We start from the raw sequence: 17559 nt of genomic DNA, 5'->3' as shown, positions 1-17559 counted from the left end.
GGTCTGTATTAGCAGGAAGCTGGAGTCAGGAGCCAGGCGCTCCATCGGGAGACGCAGGAACCCTGACTGGTGTCTTAACTGCTATGCCCACACCCACCCTCAGTGAGCTTTTTCATCCCACGGGTAAATGCATGCAATCCAGGGTAAACAGAGAACAAAGACCTGTGTGTGCCTAGGAAGCACACCCACTTCAACCTTCGTGACTTGAGCTCTGGGCTGGTTCTTACTTTTTTCTTTTTTTGACAGGCAGAGTGGATACAGAGAAAGAGAGAGACAGAGAGGTCTTCCTTTTGCCGTTGGTTCACCCTCCAATGGCCGCTGCGGCCGGCACACCGTGCTGATCCGAAGCCAGGAGCCAGGTGCTTCTCCTGGTCTCCCATGCGGTTGCAGGGCCCAAGCACTTGGGCCATCCTCCACTGCACTCCCGGGCCATAGCAGAGAGCTGGCCTGGAAGAGGGGCAACCGGGATAGAATCCGGCGCCCCAACTGGGACTAGAACCCTGTGTGCCGGCGCCACAAGGCGGAGGATTAGCCTGTTAAGCCACGGCGCTGGCCTCTGGTTCTTACTGTTACCCCCATCTTTTTCAGGGTTTATTACAGTCAGCAACGCTATTTCCAATATCAGAGAGGCCTATTGTTTTTCAAGGCAGCAGCGCCAGGCTCAACACTGCAGACTTCTCAGGACATAATCGCTTAGCTGCACAGGACTTTTTAAAACACAGTAGGGCTGGAAGTGACGCGGGTCAGGACAAAGGTTTTTCTGGGTGGGATCTTCCCCCGCTGGTTTCCGCCCTACAGGAGGAGGAAAAGTGCTGTCTGCTGGGCTTCCTGCCTCCCTTCCCAGGCCAGAGCGCCCGCACCGCCCAGGCCAGCCTGCCCCCTGCAAACCCGAGGCCCTGACAGTAACAACACGGACTCCGTGCCAGCGAACAGTCCCGTCCTCATCAGCCTTGAGAGTCGACATTTTTCCAAGAACAATTCCAGCTTTTTCTGGAGTGGCGATGCCATCAATCCATCCAACTGCCCATTCGTCGAGTCAGGAACTCTCCCAGCACCCGCGCTGTGAAGTCTGTCACCCCCAGAGGCCGTGTGCCCCTCTGCAGTCAGCCGTGCTCAGCCTGGGAGCCCAGCCTCATGCTACCACTGCGCCCGCCCCAGGAGAACCTGAGGCCAGGAGCAAGGCCCACTGAGAGCGCCCCACCGCACGGTGCAGAGGTGCAGGAGAGGGGAGCGAAGGTGGGTGCCCGTCCAGTTCTCTGCGCGGCCGCCTCCCACGTCACTTCTTTCCCTCTGTCCGGAGAAGATCATACTCAATGGACGTCTGTTCAGGTCCACTTGGTGCTGGCTCCCAGGCCAAACCATTTTGCCGACACGAATCAGACCTCTGCTTCACACTCCCTGTTCCATCTGCCTGGGCCTCACTTCCTCGACCCTGGCACATAGTAACAGCGGAAACACCAGCCCCTCAGAGACGTACACCCAGGCAAGAGTGCCCTGGGTTCCCTCAAGAGCACCTGTGGGGCTGGCACCGTGGCACATGGGTTAATCCTCTGCCTCAGGCGCTGGCATCCCACATGGGCGCCGGTTCGAGTCCCAGCTGCTCCACTTCCAATCCAGCTCTCTGCTATGGCCTGGGAAAGTGGTGGAAGATGGCCCAAGTCCTTGGGCCCTGCACCTGCATGGGAGACCCGAAAGAAGCTGGCTCCTGGTTTCAGATTGGCGCAGCTCTGGCCGTTGCAGCCATTTGGCTGCCCGGTGATACCTCTTTCCAGAATAAATCAAGCAGCCTGTAAGGGAAGTTCAGTACCAGCCAGTGTTTACCAAGCCTGTACCACGTGCTAGGCGCTCTGCTGAGCTCCATGTAGACACTGGGTCACGACAGCCCTACCACAGCTGCACTGTCAGAATTCACACTCCACCATCCCCTTACCCCTACCTCACACACCTCCACCTCCACCTTGCTTGTGTTTGGGTCTCCCATGCAGGTGCAAGGGCCCAAGCACTCAGGCCATCTTCTGCTGCTTTCCCAGGTGCATTAGCAGGGAGCTGGATCAGGAGGGGAACAGCTGGGACTCGAACCGGCGCCCACATGGGATGCTGGCGCTGCAGATGGAGGCTTTGCCCACTACATCGCCGCCCCCCACCTCGCTTTTAAAGAACAGGTGTTAGAACCTGGTGAGCATCCCGCCCAGTTCGCTCTCCTGGCTCACCCTCTTCCTCCTTTCCTCCCTCCCTGTCCTGTGGCCGTTTTTGACCCTTCCTGCATTCTCAGCCCCCTATCCAAAAACGTCCAGCTCACACGTATTCCCCGACTCCACGCCTCAAATCCAACACCGCCAGATCCTGTCCCCTGTCTGCCATGTCCCAGTGAGGACCCCTCAGCTGTGCTTCAGCGATACTACTGTGAAAGACCCCAAGCACTCGGCCTGTGGGGAGGGATGTTGGCATGTATGTTCGCTGCATCAAATGCTGGCCAGCCCAGCCCCCAGAGAGTGGCTAGGAAGAGCCGCTAACTCCTCACTGAGCTCACAAATGAGACCGGCCAGTGAAACCCAGCTTCCCTGGCTCCAAGTCCTGCTCCGTCCCCGCTGCCTGTATTTTTAGAGCTGATGCCTCGGGGGCGTGGATGATGGACAGCCACCACGGCTCTCAAAGCATTCCAGATCTCAGGCGCAGGAAGTCAGTGAGGACCCATGAGACTCCGGGGAACCAGGAAGAACTGCGGTCCTTAAAAAAAGTCCCAGGGATGGGGCTGGCGCTGTGGCGTGGCGGGTGAAGCCACCGCCTGCAGTGCCGGCATCCTATATGGGCCTCAGTTCGAGGCCCAGCTGCTCCACTTCCGATCCAGCTCCCTGCTAATGCACCTGGGAAAGATGGCCCAAGTCCTCGGGCACCTGCACCCGTGTGGGAGACCTGGAAGAAGCTCCTGGCTTCAGATCAGTACAGCACCAGCCATTGAGGCCATTTAGAAAGTGAACCAGCAGATATAAGATCGCTCTCTCTCTCTCTCTCTCTCTCTGTGCCTCTGTCTCTCTGTAACTCTGCCTTTCAAATAAATAAATCTTTAAAAAAAAGAAAGTCAACTGTTAATACAACTGTTGATCTTTTTATTAAAAAAAAAAAACAAGCCGGTGCCGCGGCTCACTAGGCTCATCCTCCGCCTTGCGGCGCTGGCACACCGGGTTCGAGTCCCGGTCGGGGCGTCCGATTCTGTCCCGGTTGCTCCTCTTCCAAGCCAGCTCTCTGCTGTGGCCCAGGAGTGCAGTGGAGGATGGCCCAAGTGCTTGGGCCCTGCACTCGATGGGAGACCAGGAGAAGCACCTGGCTCCTGCCATCTGATCAACGCAGTGCGCCGGCCGCAGCGCACCAACCGCGGCAGCCATTGGAGGGTGAACCAACGGCAAAGGAAGACCTTTCTCTCTGTCTCTCTCTCTCACTGTCCACTCTGCCTGTCAAAAAAAAAAAAAAAAAAGTTCCAGGGGCTGGCAGTTAGCCTAGTGGTTAAGACACAGCACCCGACACTAGAGCGCCAGGGTCTGAGTCCCGGCTCTGGCTCCAGCTTCCTGCCACAGACCCTGGGAGGCAGCAGTGATGGCTCAAGTGACTGAGTCCCTGCCACCCACGAGGGAGGCCCAGACCAAGTCCCCAGCCCCCAGCTGCAGCCTTGCTCAGTACCGGCCACTGTGGGCATTTGCAGAGTCCATCAATGGCCCAAGATCAGAGCCTGCTTATTCCTCTCTCTCTCTCAAATAAAAATTAAGGGGAAAAAAAGCTTCCAGCCCAGTGGAGCCAAAGAGGCCGTTACACCAGTGGGCTCCAGAGGCCTGGCCTGGGTCACGCCGGGACTGCAGGACCAGAGTGGCTGGAGGGGGAGAAGGCAAAGGTGGCAAGGGCTCTAGGGGAGCCAGGTACGGGAGAAGCAAGGAGAGGAAGGCGATCTTCTGGGAGGAATTAGGGGGCGTGAACGACGGAGGACAACGGTACGACCCCCCAGGCCACACCGGGCGGAGTGTGCCAGTTCCTTTTTAGAAAGTCCAAGGGTTCCCTGGTGACCACACCAGGCTCCAGCTGAAGCCCCTTAGGCAGGCCCTGAGGGGCCCTCGCAGCCTGGGCCCACCACGGCCACCCTGAGCGGCGAGGGTCTCAGGCCTCCACGTCTGCCCGGGGTTCCCTCTACCTGCGATGTCCTCTTCTTCCTCCACGGGCCCAGCACCCCCACTGGAGCGGGGACGAGCGTGAGCTCCAGGGTCAGTCCAGCCAGCTCAAGGCCCCAGTCCACCGCCTCCCCCGCGAGTCCAAGGTGAGGGCCCCCACCTCGCTGGGATGAAACACAACGACGATTCATGGAAGCACTTTGAACTGTGCCTGGCACACAGTAAGTGCTCAATAAATGAGCTGTTGTTCCTATTGTCCTCTGCGCCCCTTCAGGGCCCTCTGTCTCCACCACAAGCCCAGCACTGTCTCGCACCTACTTGTTAAACACTGGACTCGCCAGCCAACCACAGCCTCTGGAGGGTGCGACCCAGGCCTCCGGCCTCCCTTCCCCGAGGCCCAGGCCGTGTCCGTGTTTACAGCCCAAGGTCCTGGGGCAGAGGCCCTCCCGGGGCCCAGCTGCAGCCTCCCAGACGCACACAGCAAATCCCCAGTCTCATTCAAGGGCTGTCCTCTGCCTCGCCGAGGCCGTTTCCACCCCAGGGAACGCACAGAAAGAAATGAGCACAGCGGGGACTGGAAATAGCGCCAAGCCCCTCTCGGGGAGAGCGCTGGGCGGGCCGAGCCAGGCCCCAAGTCAGAGTGGGAGAAACTGGCTTCCGAAGCGCCGAGAACTCGGCCGGCATGGTGAACTAGGGCAAGTGGGTCACTCACGCATTCCGCCTGCCGAGAATCACCCAGGGAGCTCCTTGCATAACCCACCAGCACCGTGGGAGCCACTCAGCACACGGTCAGACGCCCCGCGACGGCACAGCTGTGCCCCAGAGTGCCCACAGCATGGGGGCAGCCAGAGCGCCCCTGGGGCCTCGTCTGTGTGCACCTCCCGACCTCTGTGCCCCTGGCGTGGGGCACACGGCACGTAGTGCACGCTCAGTAAGTTATGAGGCAACAAATCCCGGCAGCCAGAGCCAGGGCCCGCTTCAAGGGCCACTCCGTCCAGGCCGGACCCGTCACTCGTCTCCGCAGGGCCTCGGTTTCCCTCTTGCACAAACCAGAGCTCCCCACTCCCACGCAGGCACGAGGATTGGCTAGGAGAATGTACGTGGAAGGCACAGGAGCCCAGGCAGACGTCAGCCACCCTTCAGGGCCCCAGGTCACCCGTGCTGGGCACTGGAGTCCTCCCTGCTGGCCACACCTCCCTCCTGCCGCGCGTCTACTCCTCTCACATCACCGTGACCACCTGCCAGTCGCCCCACCACCACCTGACCAGCTTCTCGGTGCTGGGCATCATCTCGTGTTTGTGTCCAACAGAGGGAGGCCTGGCCCTCAGTTCCGGCTGACTCCCATTCCGATGTGCACGGCCAGGGCCCCCCAAGCACGCTGAAGGGACGCTGCGAGCAGTCACCTGTCAAGGAAGTGGCACCTCTGAGACCTGAGACCGGCGCCGCCTCCCGGCAGGTGCAACCGAGCTGTGTGCCCGGCGCGGCCTCCAGGGCACAGATTGCTGCGTCTCCCTTACACAAAGCACCCGGCCGTCGGATAAATAATGCAGGGCTTCCACTTCGTGCACAGGCATCCGGCGCGCTAACACCTGCGCTGCTCCTGGGAGGGAGGGGCGCGGTGACCTCTGGCCTGGCACAACCCCCCAGAGGGGACAGGCGCTGGGAACCCACCGCCTCGCCACGGCCTGCAGCCGCCTAGCACCACCCAGCACACGCAGTCCTAAGGGGAACCCATCAAGGTGCCCACGGCGCGCCCGCGAGGAAACGCACAACTCACCGGGTGGACACCCACGCCCAGAATCAGCCTCCGCGGGCCCCCGGGGAGGCAGAAGCCCTTGGGGCGCCACTTCCCTCGGCCCCCTCCCTCCCAACGCGCTGACCGGCGTGCACCCTCCGTCCAGCAGCCCCCAAGGCCTCTCCCGGCCATCCGCGGCCCCAGGGCACCCGGGCGCACGCAACCCCACCTGCAAAGCGCCGGCCGCCCCGGCCACTCCCACGGGCCGGTCTCATCACCCTCCGGGCGCGGGCCTGCCACGCTGGCGTGAGGGGCAGAGGCACACCCACGGGGCGACCCCTGAGGAACCCAGGGCGCGGCCGCCTCCGCGTCCTCCCCGCCCGGGGACCCACGGCCGCCGCCAGCCGCAAGGCGCCCCCCGCGCGGGCCTCTCCAGCGGGCAGCCCCTCTGCCCCGGGAGTCCGCTCCCCACCCCCGCTCCGGGGCCCGGGGGCGAGGCCGCGGGGCCGGTACCTCAGGAGCCCATGGCGGCGGCGAGGTGCGAGGCGGCGGGCTCGGCGGGCGGGCGGGCGGGCGGCGCCGCGGCCCCGGACTCTCGGCCGCCGCCGGCTCGTCCCGGGCCCAGCGGAGTGCGGCCGCCGCGCGCCTGCGCACTGGACGCGCCGCCGGGGAGGGCGGGGCGGCGAGCGCGCGGCTGAGATCACCCGCCGGGCCTTAAAGGGGCCGCGCCGCGAACGCCGCGGCGGGCGGGCGGGTTCCCCGGCCCCAGCCCCAGGCGCCGCAGAGCTGCCCGGGGTGCGGGGACGAGCCGTGAGCTCCAGGCTCCGCCCCTGGCTCGCGCTGGCCGTCAGCTGCTTCGCTTCTCTTCCCCCTGATTTCCTCCCCTGGAGCCTCCTGAGGGCGAAACAAGATACGGAGGGGCATCTGCTGAGTGAAGGGCGCGTGTGCAGCTGTGGGATGAAGGCGGAGCGAGGGGGCCGCGTGCGGTGGGCGACCGCACTGCGGGCGGGACAGAGCCCCCCCCCCCCCCCCCCGCATCCCAGCCGGGGCCTCTGCCCGCCCCGCAGCGGGCGGCCTAACCGGCGGAATTCCTCGGGGATTATCCAGGCCTAGCCTGCGGACCCCGCCCACGTCGGGTGGAGTCTGTGGGTTACTGAGCCCACCCACCTGCACGGTCCGAGCCGCCCGCACGGCTTCCCCCTGGGCTATGGTCGCCCGCGGGCTGCCCATCCTGCCTTCCAGTCAGCTCCTACCCGCCTCCTGCAGGCTGCCGCTGGTCCATCTGCAAGCCATCCCTGAAGGGTGCCCCCTTCCGCTCCACACTGACCCCTTGCTGTTCTTGGAGCCAGCCCAGCACATTCAGCCACAGGGCCTTTGCACTGGCTGTCCCCGCTGCTGCTCCCCTGTTCCCCCGGGTACACAGGTGGTCCCTCCCTCCTCTTCCTCGGGCATTTGCTGGAATGTGCCCAACTCAGCCAGGCCTGCACTGACCGCCCTGGCAGAACTGCCAGACCCCTCACATGCATCCATAGCCCCCCCCCCCCCCCCAGGATAAACCCATCCTTTAATTCCATTTGTCAAGAACTTTGGGACGCATTCTCAGATTTCTCCTGTTCACACCGTATAGCTTGGCTAGCTTCCTGTCTTCCTCCAGTAGGGCACAGGTTCTCCGAAGACAAGGATGTGTGTCCTTTGTTTTCTGATGTAATCCCAGCACCGAGTACAGGGGCAAGCCGAGGCGGCAGCGTGTGTTTGTGGCAGGAAGGAAAGTTCCTTCCCAGCGGCAGGTAGGAAGTCCCTGGGGCTGTCCCAGCAAGGAACAAAGTTTATCTTTGCTTCCCAGTCCTATGACTTCCTAGCCTGGCCATCGACCTGAGCGCTGCGGGGCCCGGGGCCAGGTCATCGCCTCTGTCATCGCCCTCTGTGCGATGCTCAGCTGGCACCGGCGTCTCCCAGGCCAGAGCCAGTCTGGCCCTCGGTGTCCCCCACAGATCCCCATCCTCGCCCTGTCCCACAAAGGCGCTCTGAGCTCTCAGCTTACAGAGGCCCCAGGCTGGCTGGGGCGGAGGCAGCTGGCATGGATTTTTAGGTTGGGGTTGCCAGAAAGGGGGCGCAGGGACAGGAAGTCACCCTGCCCGAGAGCCGGGGCAGCTTGGGCTGTGGCACCGGGAGCCCTCACGGTGCTCCCTGCTGGAGGTCAGAGCCTCCTTCAAAGCCTTTTCAAACTGAGATAAATGCCCACTCTGTTTCTCCTTCGAATCCATGCGTGGCCCATCCATGGTTTTGAATGAGCTTCAAAGACCCCTCTGGCAGGGCCAGTGCTGTGGTGTAGCGGGTAAAGCCGCTGCCTGCAGTCCCGGCTGCTCCACTTCCCATCCAGCTCTCTGCTGTGGCCTGGGAAAGCGGGGGAAGATGGCCTAGTCCTTGGGTCCCTGCACACGCGTGGGAAGACCTGGAGGAAGCTTCTGGCTCCTGGCTTCGGATCAACACAGCTCCGCTGTTGCAGTCAACTGGGGAGTGAACCAGCGGATGGAAGACCTCTCTCTCCCTCTCTCTCTCTCTCTGCCTCTTCTCTTTGCAACCCAGACTTTCAAATAAATAAATAAATATTTTAAAAAATGGCCGGCGCCTTGGCTCACTAGGCTAATCCTCCGCCTTGCAGCGCCGGCACACCGGGTTCTAGTCCCGGTCGGGACACCGATCCTGTCCCAGTTGCCCCTCTTCCAGGCCAGCTCTCTGCTGTGGCCCGGGAGTGCAGTGGAGGATGGCCCAAGTGCTTGGGCCCTGCACCCCATGGGAGACCAGGAGAAGCACCTGGCTCCTGCCATCGGATCAGCGCGGTGCACCGGCCGCAGCGCGCTACTGCGGCGGCCATTGGAGGGTGAACCAACGGCAAAAGGAAGACCTTTCTGTCTCTCTCTCACTGTCCACTCTGCCTGTCAAAAAAAAAAAAAGACCCCTCTGACTATGCCAGCTCCCTCGACTCCTGGAGCTGCTGCACAGGCCCCCATAATGATGGTTGCCATCCCCAACACACTGGCCTCATGGCCTCATCCACACCCCAGTCCCAGCCAACGAAGGAGACACGTCCCACCCCACATCCAGCCCCACCTCGGCTTCCCAGCAAACCCCCAGCTCTCCCACGATCCTAAACCCCTTTCTGTTATTTTATTTATCGGAGAGACAGAGAGAGCTCACCCATCCTCTGGTTCACGCCCCAAAGGCCAGGAGCCGAAACGACATCCGGGTCTCTGGTGTGGGTGGCAGGGACCCAACTGCCCGATTCGTCTGCTGCCTCCCAGAGTCTGCATTAGCAGGACGATGGAATGGGGAGTCAGGCCAGGGGCCAGACTCAGACCCAGGCCCTCTGATGTGCGATGCGGTGTCTGTGTGGAAGGCAGAAAGAGAGAGAGAGAGAGAGAGAGAGAGGAAGAGGTCTTCCATCTGCTGACTCACTCCTCAGACGCCCACAGGAGCCAAAGCCAGGAGCCTGGAACTTCCAAGCAGGCGCCCCACGTGGTGGCAGAGCGCGACCACGCAGGACATCCTCCGTTGCCTTAGAGCCGCAGTAGCAGAGACCTGGGTCAGACACAGAGCAGCCGGGGCTCCAGCCAGCACTCCCACTGGGACGCCAGCGTCGTAAGTGGCAGCTTAGCCTGCCGGACCCAGCTCTGCGATGCAGGGATCTTAACCTGTAGGCCATGCTCCGATTCTGTTTTAATTAGTTTCACCCTAATAAAAGTTTGGGAATAATCTGCAAGTCACTGGAGAATGGCTCAGTAAGTATGGTAGATCCACACCATGCAACGTTATGTAGCTATTACAATAACATTTTGTGAGACCAGCGTTGTGGTGTGGTGGGTAAAGCCATCACCTGCAACACCAGGATCCCATTTGGGCTCTGGTTCATTTCCCGGCTGCTCCGCTTCCAATCCAGATCCCTGCTGATGTGCCTCGGCTAATGTGTATTTGGGCCACTGCACCCCTGTGGGAGACTCGGAAGAAGTTCCTGGCTTCTGGCTTCAGCCTGGCCCAATCTTGGCTGTTGCGGCCATCTGGGGAGTGAACCAGCAGATGGAAGATCTCACTTTTTCTCTCTCCCTATAACTCTGACTTTCAAATAAATAAATAAATAAATATTTATTTATTAAAAAAAAATAACCTCTGGGGCTGGCACTGTGGCATTGTGGGTAAAGCCGCCGTCTGCTGTGCCAGCATCCCATAAGGGTGCTGGTTCGAGTCCCAGCTGCTCCACTTCCGATCCAGCTCTCTGCTGGCCTGGGAAAGCAGCAGAAGATGATCCAAGTCCTTGGGCCCCTGCACCCCGGTGGGAGACCTGGAAGAAGCTCCTGGCTCCTGGTTTCAGATTGGCCCAGCTCTAGCCATTGTGGCCATTTGGTGAGTGAACCAGCAGATGGAAGATCTCTCTCTCTCTCTCTTTCTCTCTCTCTCTCTCTCTCTCTCTCTCTCTCTCTGCCTCTTCCTCTCTGTAACTCTGCATTTCAAATAAATAAATGAATCTTTAAAAAAATAACCTCTTTGTATGTTCCTGATCATGTCCACGAAGGGAATGATTAGATATAATACTGGGTGAAAAAGACAATACAGTTGTATGTCAGCTTCTTCTAAACTCTGTAAAAAAAAAAAAAAGATTGGAAGGAAATATAACAAAGTGTTAATGAACAAGATCCTCCTAAGAGGCAGGGTTGCAAACATTGGCCATTGTCTTTTTAATATCCTCTATACTTTCTAAATTTTATCTGCAAGATTTTCAAACTAAGAAATAGAAGTTGGAGCTGGCTTTGTGGTGCAGTAGGGGAAGCTGCCACTTGGAACACAGCGTCTCTTATCTGAGTGATGGTTCAAGTCCCAGCTGCTCTGCTTCCAATCCATCTCCCTGCTAACGGCCTGGGAAAAGTAACAGAAGATGGCCCAGTGCTTGGGCCCCTGCACCCGCCTGGGAGACCTGGAGGAGGCTCCTGGCTCCGGGCTTTGGCCTGCCCAGGGCTGGCAGTTGCTGCCATCCAGGGAGCAAACCAATGGATGGAAGATGTCTCTCTGTCTCTGTCAATCTCTCTCTCTCTCTCTCTCTGTCTCTCTCTCTCTCTCTGTCTCTCTCTCTCTCTCTCTGTAATTCTGACTTTCACAACAAATAAATAAATCTTAAAGAAAAGAAGTGATGTATTGTTTCCTCCTGAGTGGACTGCCCTCCCCTGCCCCCATGCCCCCCCAGGTGAGGCTGCATCAGGGTAAGGACCCAGCTGGAGTTTCAGCCCCCACCCAGGCCTATTTAGCCGGCATCCACAGATGAGAGGCCACTGCTCGCTGGTGCCAGTCGCAGAGGGGAGCGTGGCTCAGTCAATACCCTCTGCTCCGCTGGTGCCAGCTGCAGAGGGGAGCGTGGCTCAGTCAGCACCCTCTGCTCCGCTGGTGCCAGTCGCAGAGGGGAGCGTGGCTCAGTCAGCACCCTCTGCTCCGCTGGTGCCAGCTGCAGAGGGGAGTGTGGCTCAGTCAATACCCTCTGCTCCACTGGTGCCAGCCGCAGAGGGGAGCGTGGCTCAGTCAATACCCTCTGCTCCACTGGTGCCAGCCGCAGAGGGGAGCGTGGCTCAGTCAGCACCCACTGCTCCGCTGGTGCCATCCGCAGAGGGGAGCGTGGCTCAGTCAGCACCCTCTGCTCCGCTGGTGCCAGCCGCAGAGGGGAGCGTGGCTCAGTCAGCACCCTCTGCTCCGCTGGTGCCAGCCGCAGAGGGGAGCGTGGCTCAGTCAGCACCCTCTGCTCCGCGGGTGCCAGCCGCAGAGGGGAGCGTGGCTCAGTCAATACCCTCTGCTCCACTGGTGCCAGCTGCAGAGGGGAGCGTGGCTGTGCTGGCCATGTTCTGGAAGTTGCTGAGCCATGGCAGTTCCGTGTCTAGGGAGGCAGAAAGGAGCCTACATCCCTCCACTCATCACCCTTCCCTCTGCCCTAAATCCACCGCAGTGTATGGTGGAGGAAGTGGGGGAAAGAGCAGAGGCCTCCGGCGTGCAGCTGCCCAGAGCCCTCGGCACTCTGGACTCACCGCCTGCAGCCCCTGTGTCCATCTGTCCCCAAGGATGCCCAGGGCGCCACTGCCTCCCGAGTGATGTGAGCCCAGGCGTATGGCTTTGCTCCCTGAGCCTCGGTATCCCCATCGATCGGGGAGTGCAGTGCGAGAGGGACCGCGGCAGCAGGAGGTCCGGACCACAGGGCTGGGGTGCCACTGTCTGCAGACACAAAGGGCGTGAATTAGACCCCGTGGTTGCAGCCCACCAGACCCAGTTCAAACTAAGCTGAAGGAGGAGGTTCTGGGCTTACTTAGTTGGGAAGCCCCAGGCTGAGCTGGATTTGAGGTCACACTGGAATCTATTTCCCTCCGTGTGGGTGGGTGTTGGCCTCAATCCCGTGTGACTCCCCGCCCTCCTCCCCACCCCCACCCCCCCCACCCCACCCCCGTGGCAAAACACAGGGCCTCTTTCCAGAGAATTCCAAGTGTGTCGCAGGATCACTTCTGATTGGTTCAGCCTGGATGGTGTTCCCTTCTCTGAGCCAATCATGACAGCCAGGAAATGCAGCGCATCAGTTGGCCAGGCCTGGGTCACAGCCCTGACCCTGGAGCCAGTCCGGGGTGGTGAGAAGGAGGGAGGAGTCCGGAAAAGGAAAACGGGGCGTCACCACCAGAACAGAGAAAGAACTGCCTAGGGGGGAGACCTCAGCTGTGGCACAGCTCCCAGGGTCCCCAGAAAGGCAGGGCAGGGACAGGTGTGACCTCGCGCTGAGCAGGGATGAGGGGAGCCAGGACAGGGCCATCAGCACGGGGTGGCTTCTGGGAGGCTTTGGGTCTATGTAGTCACCAAACCACCGGCTCAAATCCCAGCTCCACCCCGACAGGCCGGGAGAGCTTGGTGAGGCTGCCCACCCGGGCCAACGCGGTCTCCACATCTTCCAAGTGGAGACACTAACGGCACTGACGTGGGGATTAAATGAGATAACACACGGGAGGGCTGGGCCATGTTAACACTCAGTAAGGTGTCATTTCCGGTCCAATAGTCAGCAAAGAAAGAGGCCCGCTGGGATGCCAGCACCGTAGGTGATGGCTTAGCCCACGGCGCCACAGTGCCAGCCCCCGGCTCCCGGCCTGGACCTGGCCCAGCTCTGGCTGTTGTGGGCATTTAGGGAGTGAATCAGCAGATAGGAAATCTCCCCCGCCCCCCCCCCCCCCCGTGTGTGTCTTTCTGATAAACAATTAATGAATGAACAAGCAATCTTAAAATTGAGAAAGAATAAAATATTCTACAGAGTAATACATAATTGGTTGCCTCGTTTACTACAAATACAAGAGGGCTTTAAAAATTCGTGGGAATGGGATTAAAAGCTCGCAGGTGTCTCCCACGATCTTTTGAGGCCCCTTGTATTCGTGTGTGTGCACTCACGCGTGTGTGTGACTTTAAATGCGGAGGAACTTTCTGGGAGCCGGGAGAATGTGTGCACGCACACACGAGGGCACACGGAAGAGGCCTTGCCATCGCTGTGGTCTCAGAACCGGACACGTGGGGGCTGCCGCTCCTGTCCTCTTCTCCATCGTCTTCAGCACTTTTTATTTTTTTTTTAATTGAGCATCTACTACGTGGAAGGCCAGGGACCCGGCTCTCCGTTCTCTCAGCAGACCGCCATGGCTGCCACCTGGCAGATGCACGGGGAGGCAGCGCTGCTCGGCCAAGGTCACATCCGTGCGGCCTGGCACGTGGCCAATCCTCGTGGTGGTTTGTGGGGTGAACCCAGGACCCAGCCGCGCCCCCACCCGTAGGAATCAGCCGAGAGAGAGAATGCTTCCACGTCACACAGCCCTTTCTGAGCTCAGCATTCCTGGGGGGACGCCATCTGGGGCGTGCCTCTGAGCGAGTCGGGGGTGTGGCTGGTGGCTGGCAGGCTGGAGACACCAGAGGGAAGGCGCCCGTCCAGCTGCACACGCACCTGTGCGGGCAGAATCGGCGAGTCCAGCCCAGCCAGCCAGCCCACACAAACCAACAACAGGCCCGGGGGAGGGTCTTGTCTTTAGGAAACCCCAGGCTGGAGGCAAAGGTCCCGGAACACTGCCGTCGGGAGCCAGGGAGGCTGGGTCCCGGGGTGTTCTCAGGGAGGATTTCGTGCGGGGTGGGGGTGAGAAGGAAGCAGGAGCCCCGCGTACCCCCGCCCCAGAGCCAGCCGCGGTGACTCATCAGGCCGCCTGGCCCTCCTGGGTAAACCTGGACCTGAGTGCTTCAAAGGCGCCACTCCATAATCACAGGTGCTTTGAAGATGCTGGGATGAAAGGGCTCGGGAGCCCTAATTACCCAGGAAGCCATTCTCCCAGGGACCCGGCGGGGCCCAGGCTGCTGTGTGCAGGCATCCAGGAGTCCCCAGGGGGCTGCCCTCCCATCCCAGCAACCTCTCCCTGCAGCTTCCTGAACCTGGGCTACAGGATGTGGCCACACATGGAACGGCTGGAGGACACTGCGGTGCTGGGCGTGCCTCAGGCTGGGGTGGGGGGCAGAGGATGAGGAGGAGAGAGCAAGGGGGCTTGGTGTCCCCACAGCAACGACCGTGCTGCCCCAGACCCCTTCTCCCTCCCCAGCCCACAGGGAGGCAGCGGAACAGGCCCAGGAGGGAGAGGGACACCCAGACAGTCTGCTGGTCCCGGACTGGGTGACTTGGGGTTGGGGTTTGGAGCTCGGGGTGCACCTGCTCCTTTGAATGACTGATATGTTCCTCTGGGTGCCTCTGCTGCGGGTTCTGGGGAGGGGGGTTGGGGGCTCAGCACCCATCTCCGTTTCTGAAGTGTAGTGCGGATGGAGGTGGGCAGAGGGAAGAGAGAGAAAACCGTAGCGGAAGCCCCTCTCCTTGAACGGCTGGAGGCACACCTGTTGGAGCCGGTGTCAGGGTCTGCCTGATCACCACCACCCCCAAATTAATTTTTAAAAAACTTTTTTAAAAGATTTATTTTTATTTGAAAGTCAGAGTTACAGAGAGAGAGAAAGGCAGAGAGAGAGAGAGAGAGAATCTTCCATCCATTGGTTCACTCCCCAGATGGCAGCAATGGCTAGGGCTGGGCCAGACGAAAGCCAGGAGCCTGGAGCTTCATCAGGTCTCCCACATGGGTGCAGGGGCCCAAGCACTTGGGCCATCTTCCACTGCTTTCCCAGGCCACAGCAGAGAGCTGGACTGGAAAAGGAGCAGCCGGGACATGAACCAACCGCCATAGGGGATGCCGGTGTCACAGGTGGAGGCTTTGCTTACAACACAGTGCCAGCCCCTAAAAAAACTTTAATGAAGGAACTTGGGGAGAAATTTGCCAGCTTCACCCTTTTCACCGCCATGTTGGTTTCAGCACACTGACCATGCCCCTAGCTCATGTCCGGCCTCCTCCAAGCCCCGCCCTTTCCTGATGCCCCTCCCCTCTCGCTGGCCTCCTCTCCCCACCTGCTTTCCCTCGGTGACTCTCCTGGGCTCCGGCAAGTAGGCCCAGAGCCCTCTGGCTGCCCCTTCTGCTGGCTAAGAACAGACTTATTCTGGAAGGGCTCTGTCACCCTTGCCTCCTAGCTTGCGGCCACAGCTCCCTAATCCTTCTCCCTGCCTCCCCTCTGGCCTCCTCCCACCTTCCTCCCCGCTCCTGCCAGACTCAGCTCCTCAAGTTAACACCGTCAGGTCCTCTCCTGGCTCAGGGGTTCACCCCGGGGCGCAGGTGCAGGCACTGAAGTGCTCAGGCTGAGAGGGAATGGCAGCTCTGCACGGGGCAGCTGCTCCCGTGGCACAGGGGAGGAAGTTCGGCTTGAGGAGGACGAGCTGTGTGCAGGTGGGGAGTGGGAGAGCCAACTGGACTCACGCCTCCGCCTGCTGCAGCCTCCCCCCTCTGCACGGCTTCCCTCCTCCTCCCCAAATACTCCAAGCCAGTTCCTACCTGTGGGCCTTTGCACATGCTGTTCGCACTGCTGGGAAGAACTCCCTCTGCCCACCCCTGCACGTTTCCAGGCTCAGGTCCAGTGTCTTTGACACACCTTCCCGGAAGACAACAGACACCTGCTGCCCTCCCCACCCCACCTGCCGCCTTGGTCCCTCGCTCACACCGGGCACCCCTCCAGATTCTGGAATGGGATGTAGCTAGGCTGCAAGACTCATCTCAGGTTGGAAATGTGTGGCTACCCTTACGCGTCCACCTTACGTGGTACCTGGATATGGTGAGGGTTAAGAGCATGAGCTGTGCCACAGTGGGTAACCTGAAGTGCCAGCATCTCCTGTAGGTGTTGGTTCAGTCCTGACTGCTCTACTTCTGATCCAGCTCTCTGCTGTGGCCTGATAAACAGTGGAAGATGGCCCAAGTGCTTGGGCCCCTGCACCCGCGTGGGAGACCTGGAGAAGCACCTGGCTCCTGGCTTCAGATCAGCATAGCTCTGGCTGTTGCGGCCATCTGGGGAGTGAACCATCGGATGAAGACCTCTCTCTCTCTACGCCTTTGCCTTTCAAATAAATAAATAAAACCAGTCAGCAGGGGGCGTGCTGGCCCGTGGCTGGGGGCTGTTTGGTGCACTTCCTAACCTGTGTGGGGATCCTTGTCAGCCACTGCACAAGGAGACCGAGGGGCAGGGGCAGCGAGGCTCTGCTGAGAGCTTTCGCTCAGCTTGGCTTGGATCTGTGTCAACATCTTACACTTCCGGAAACTGACGGATCGCCCAGAAAGGGAGGGGGGCAGTCGCTCATCGAGAGGGATGAAACAGCCACACAGTGTGAAGAATCCTCTCAAGTTCCACCTAAGACTGATTCATTTATTTGAAAGGCAAAATGAGAGAGAGAGAGAGAGAGAGAGAGAGAGAGAGAGAGAGAGAGAGAGAGAAGAAACAGAGATCTTTCCATCTGCTGGTTCACTCCCCAAATGCCTAGAATGACAGGGCTGAACCAGGCTGAAGCCAGGAGCCTGAGATTCCATCTGGATCTCCCAAGTGCGTAGGAAGGACTCACTATGGGCTACCACCCACTGCCTTCCCAGGCGCATTAGCAGGGAGCTGGATCAGAATCGGAGCAGGCCGGCGCCGCGGCTCAACAGGCTAATCCTCCGCCTTGCGGCACCGGCACACCGGGTTCTAGTCCTGGTTGCCGCTCTTCCAGTCCAGCTCTCTGCTGTGGCCAGGGAGTGCAGTGGAGGATGGCCCAAGTGCTTGGGCCCTGCACCCCATGGGAGACCAGAAGCACCTGGCTCCTGCAATCGGATCAGTGTGGTGCACCGGCCGCAGCGGCCATTGGAGGGTGAACCAACGGCAAAGGAAGACCTCTCTCTCTCTCTCTCACTGTCCACTATGCCTATCAAAAAAAAAAAAAAAAAAAAAAAAAGAATCAGAGCAGCCAGGACTCAACCTGGCAGCCACATGGGATGCCGGTGAGGCAGGCAGCAGCTTCACCCACTACGCCACAAGGCCACCTAGTGAGATTTATTCTTTTTTTTTTTTTTTGGACAGGCAGAGTGGACAGTGAGAGAGAGACAGAGAGAAAGGTCTTCCTTTTTGCCGTTGGTTCACCCTCCAATGGCCGCTACGGCCGGTGCACCACGCTGATCTGAAGCCAGGAGCCAGGTGCTTCTCCTGGTCTCCCATGGGGTGCAGGGCCCAAGCACTTGGGCCATCCTC

The 17559-nt window shown here is 60.1% G+C and overlaps 1 protein-coding gene across 1 annotated transcript in view; it reads right to left on the bottom strand.

The window, feature by feature from the left end:
• Positions 1-6452, bottom strand: part of TMEM184B (transmembrane protein 184B) — a 50195-nt gene extending 43743 nt beyond the window's left edge. Inside the window, exon 1 of the mRNA XM_062202851.1 lies at positions 6403-6452. The gene's annotated coding sequence lies outside the window, so the exon portion shown is untranslated. The remainder of the gene's footprint in view (positions 1-6402) is intronic.
• Between the last annotated feature and the right edge of the window lie 11107 nt (positions 6453-17559).

This window comes from Lepus europaeus, chromosome 10, assembly GCF_033115175.1.
Source record: "Lepus europaeus isolate LE1 chromosome 10, mLepTim1.pri, whole genome shotgun sequence".
In the NCBI taxonomy this organism is placed as follows: Eukaryota; Metazoa; Chordata; class Mammalia; order Lagomorpha; family Leporidae; genus Lepus; species Lepus europaeus.
Note: the sequence above shows the minus strand (reverse complement) of the source record. Positions and strands in the feature narration are given on the sequence as shown.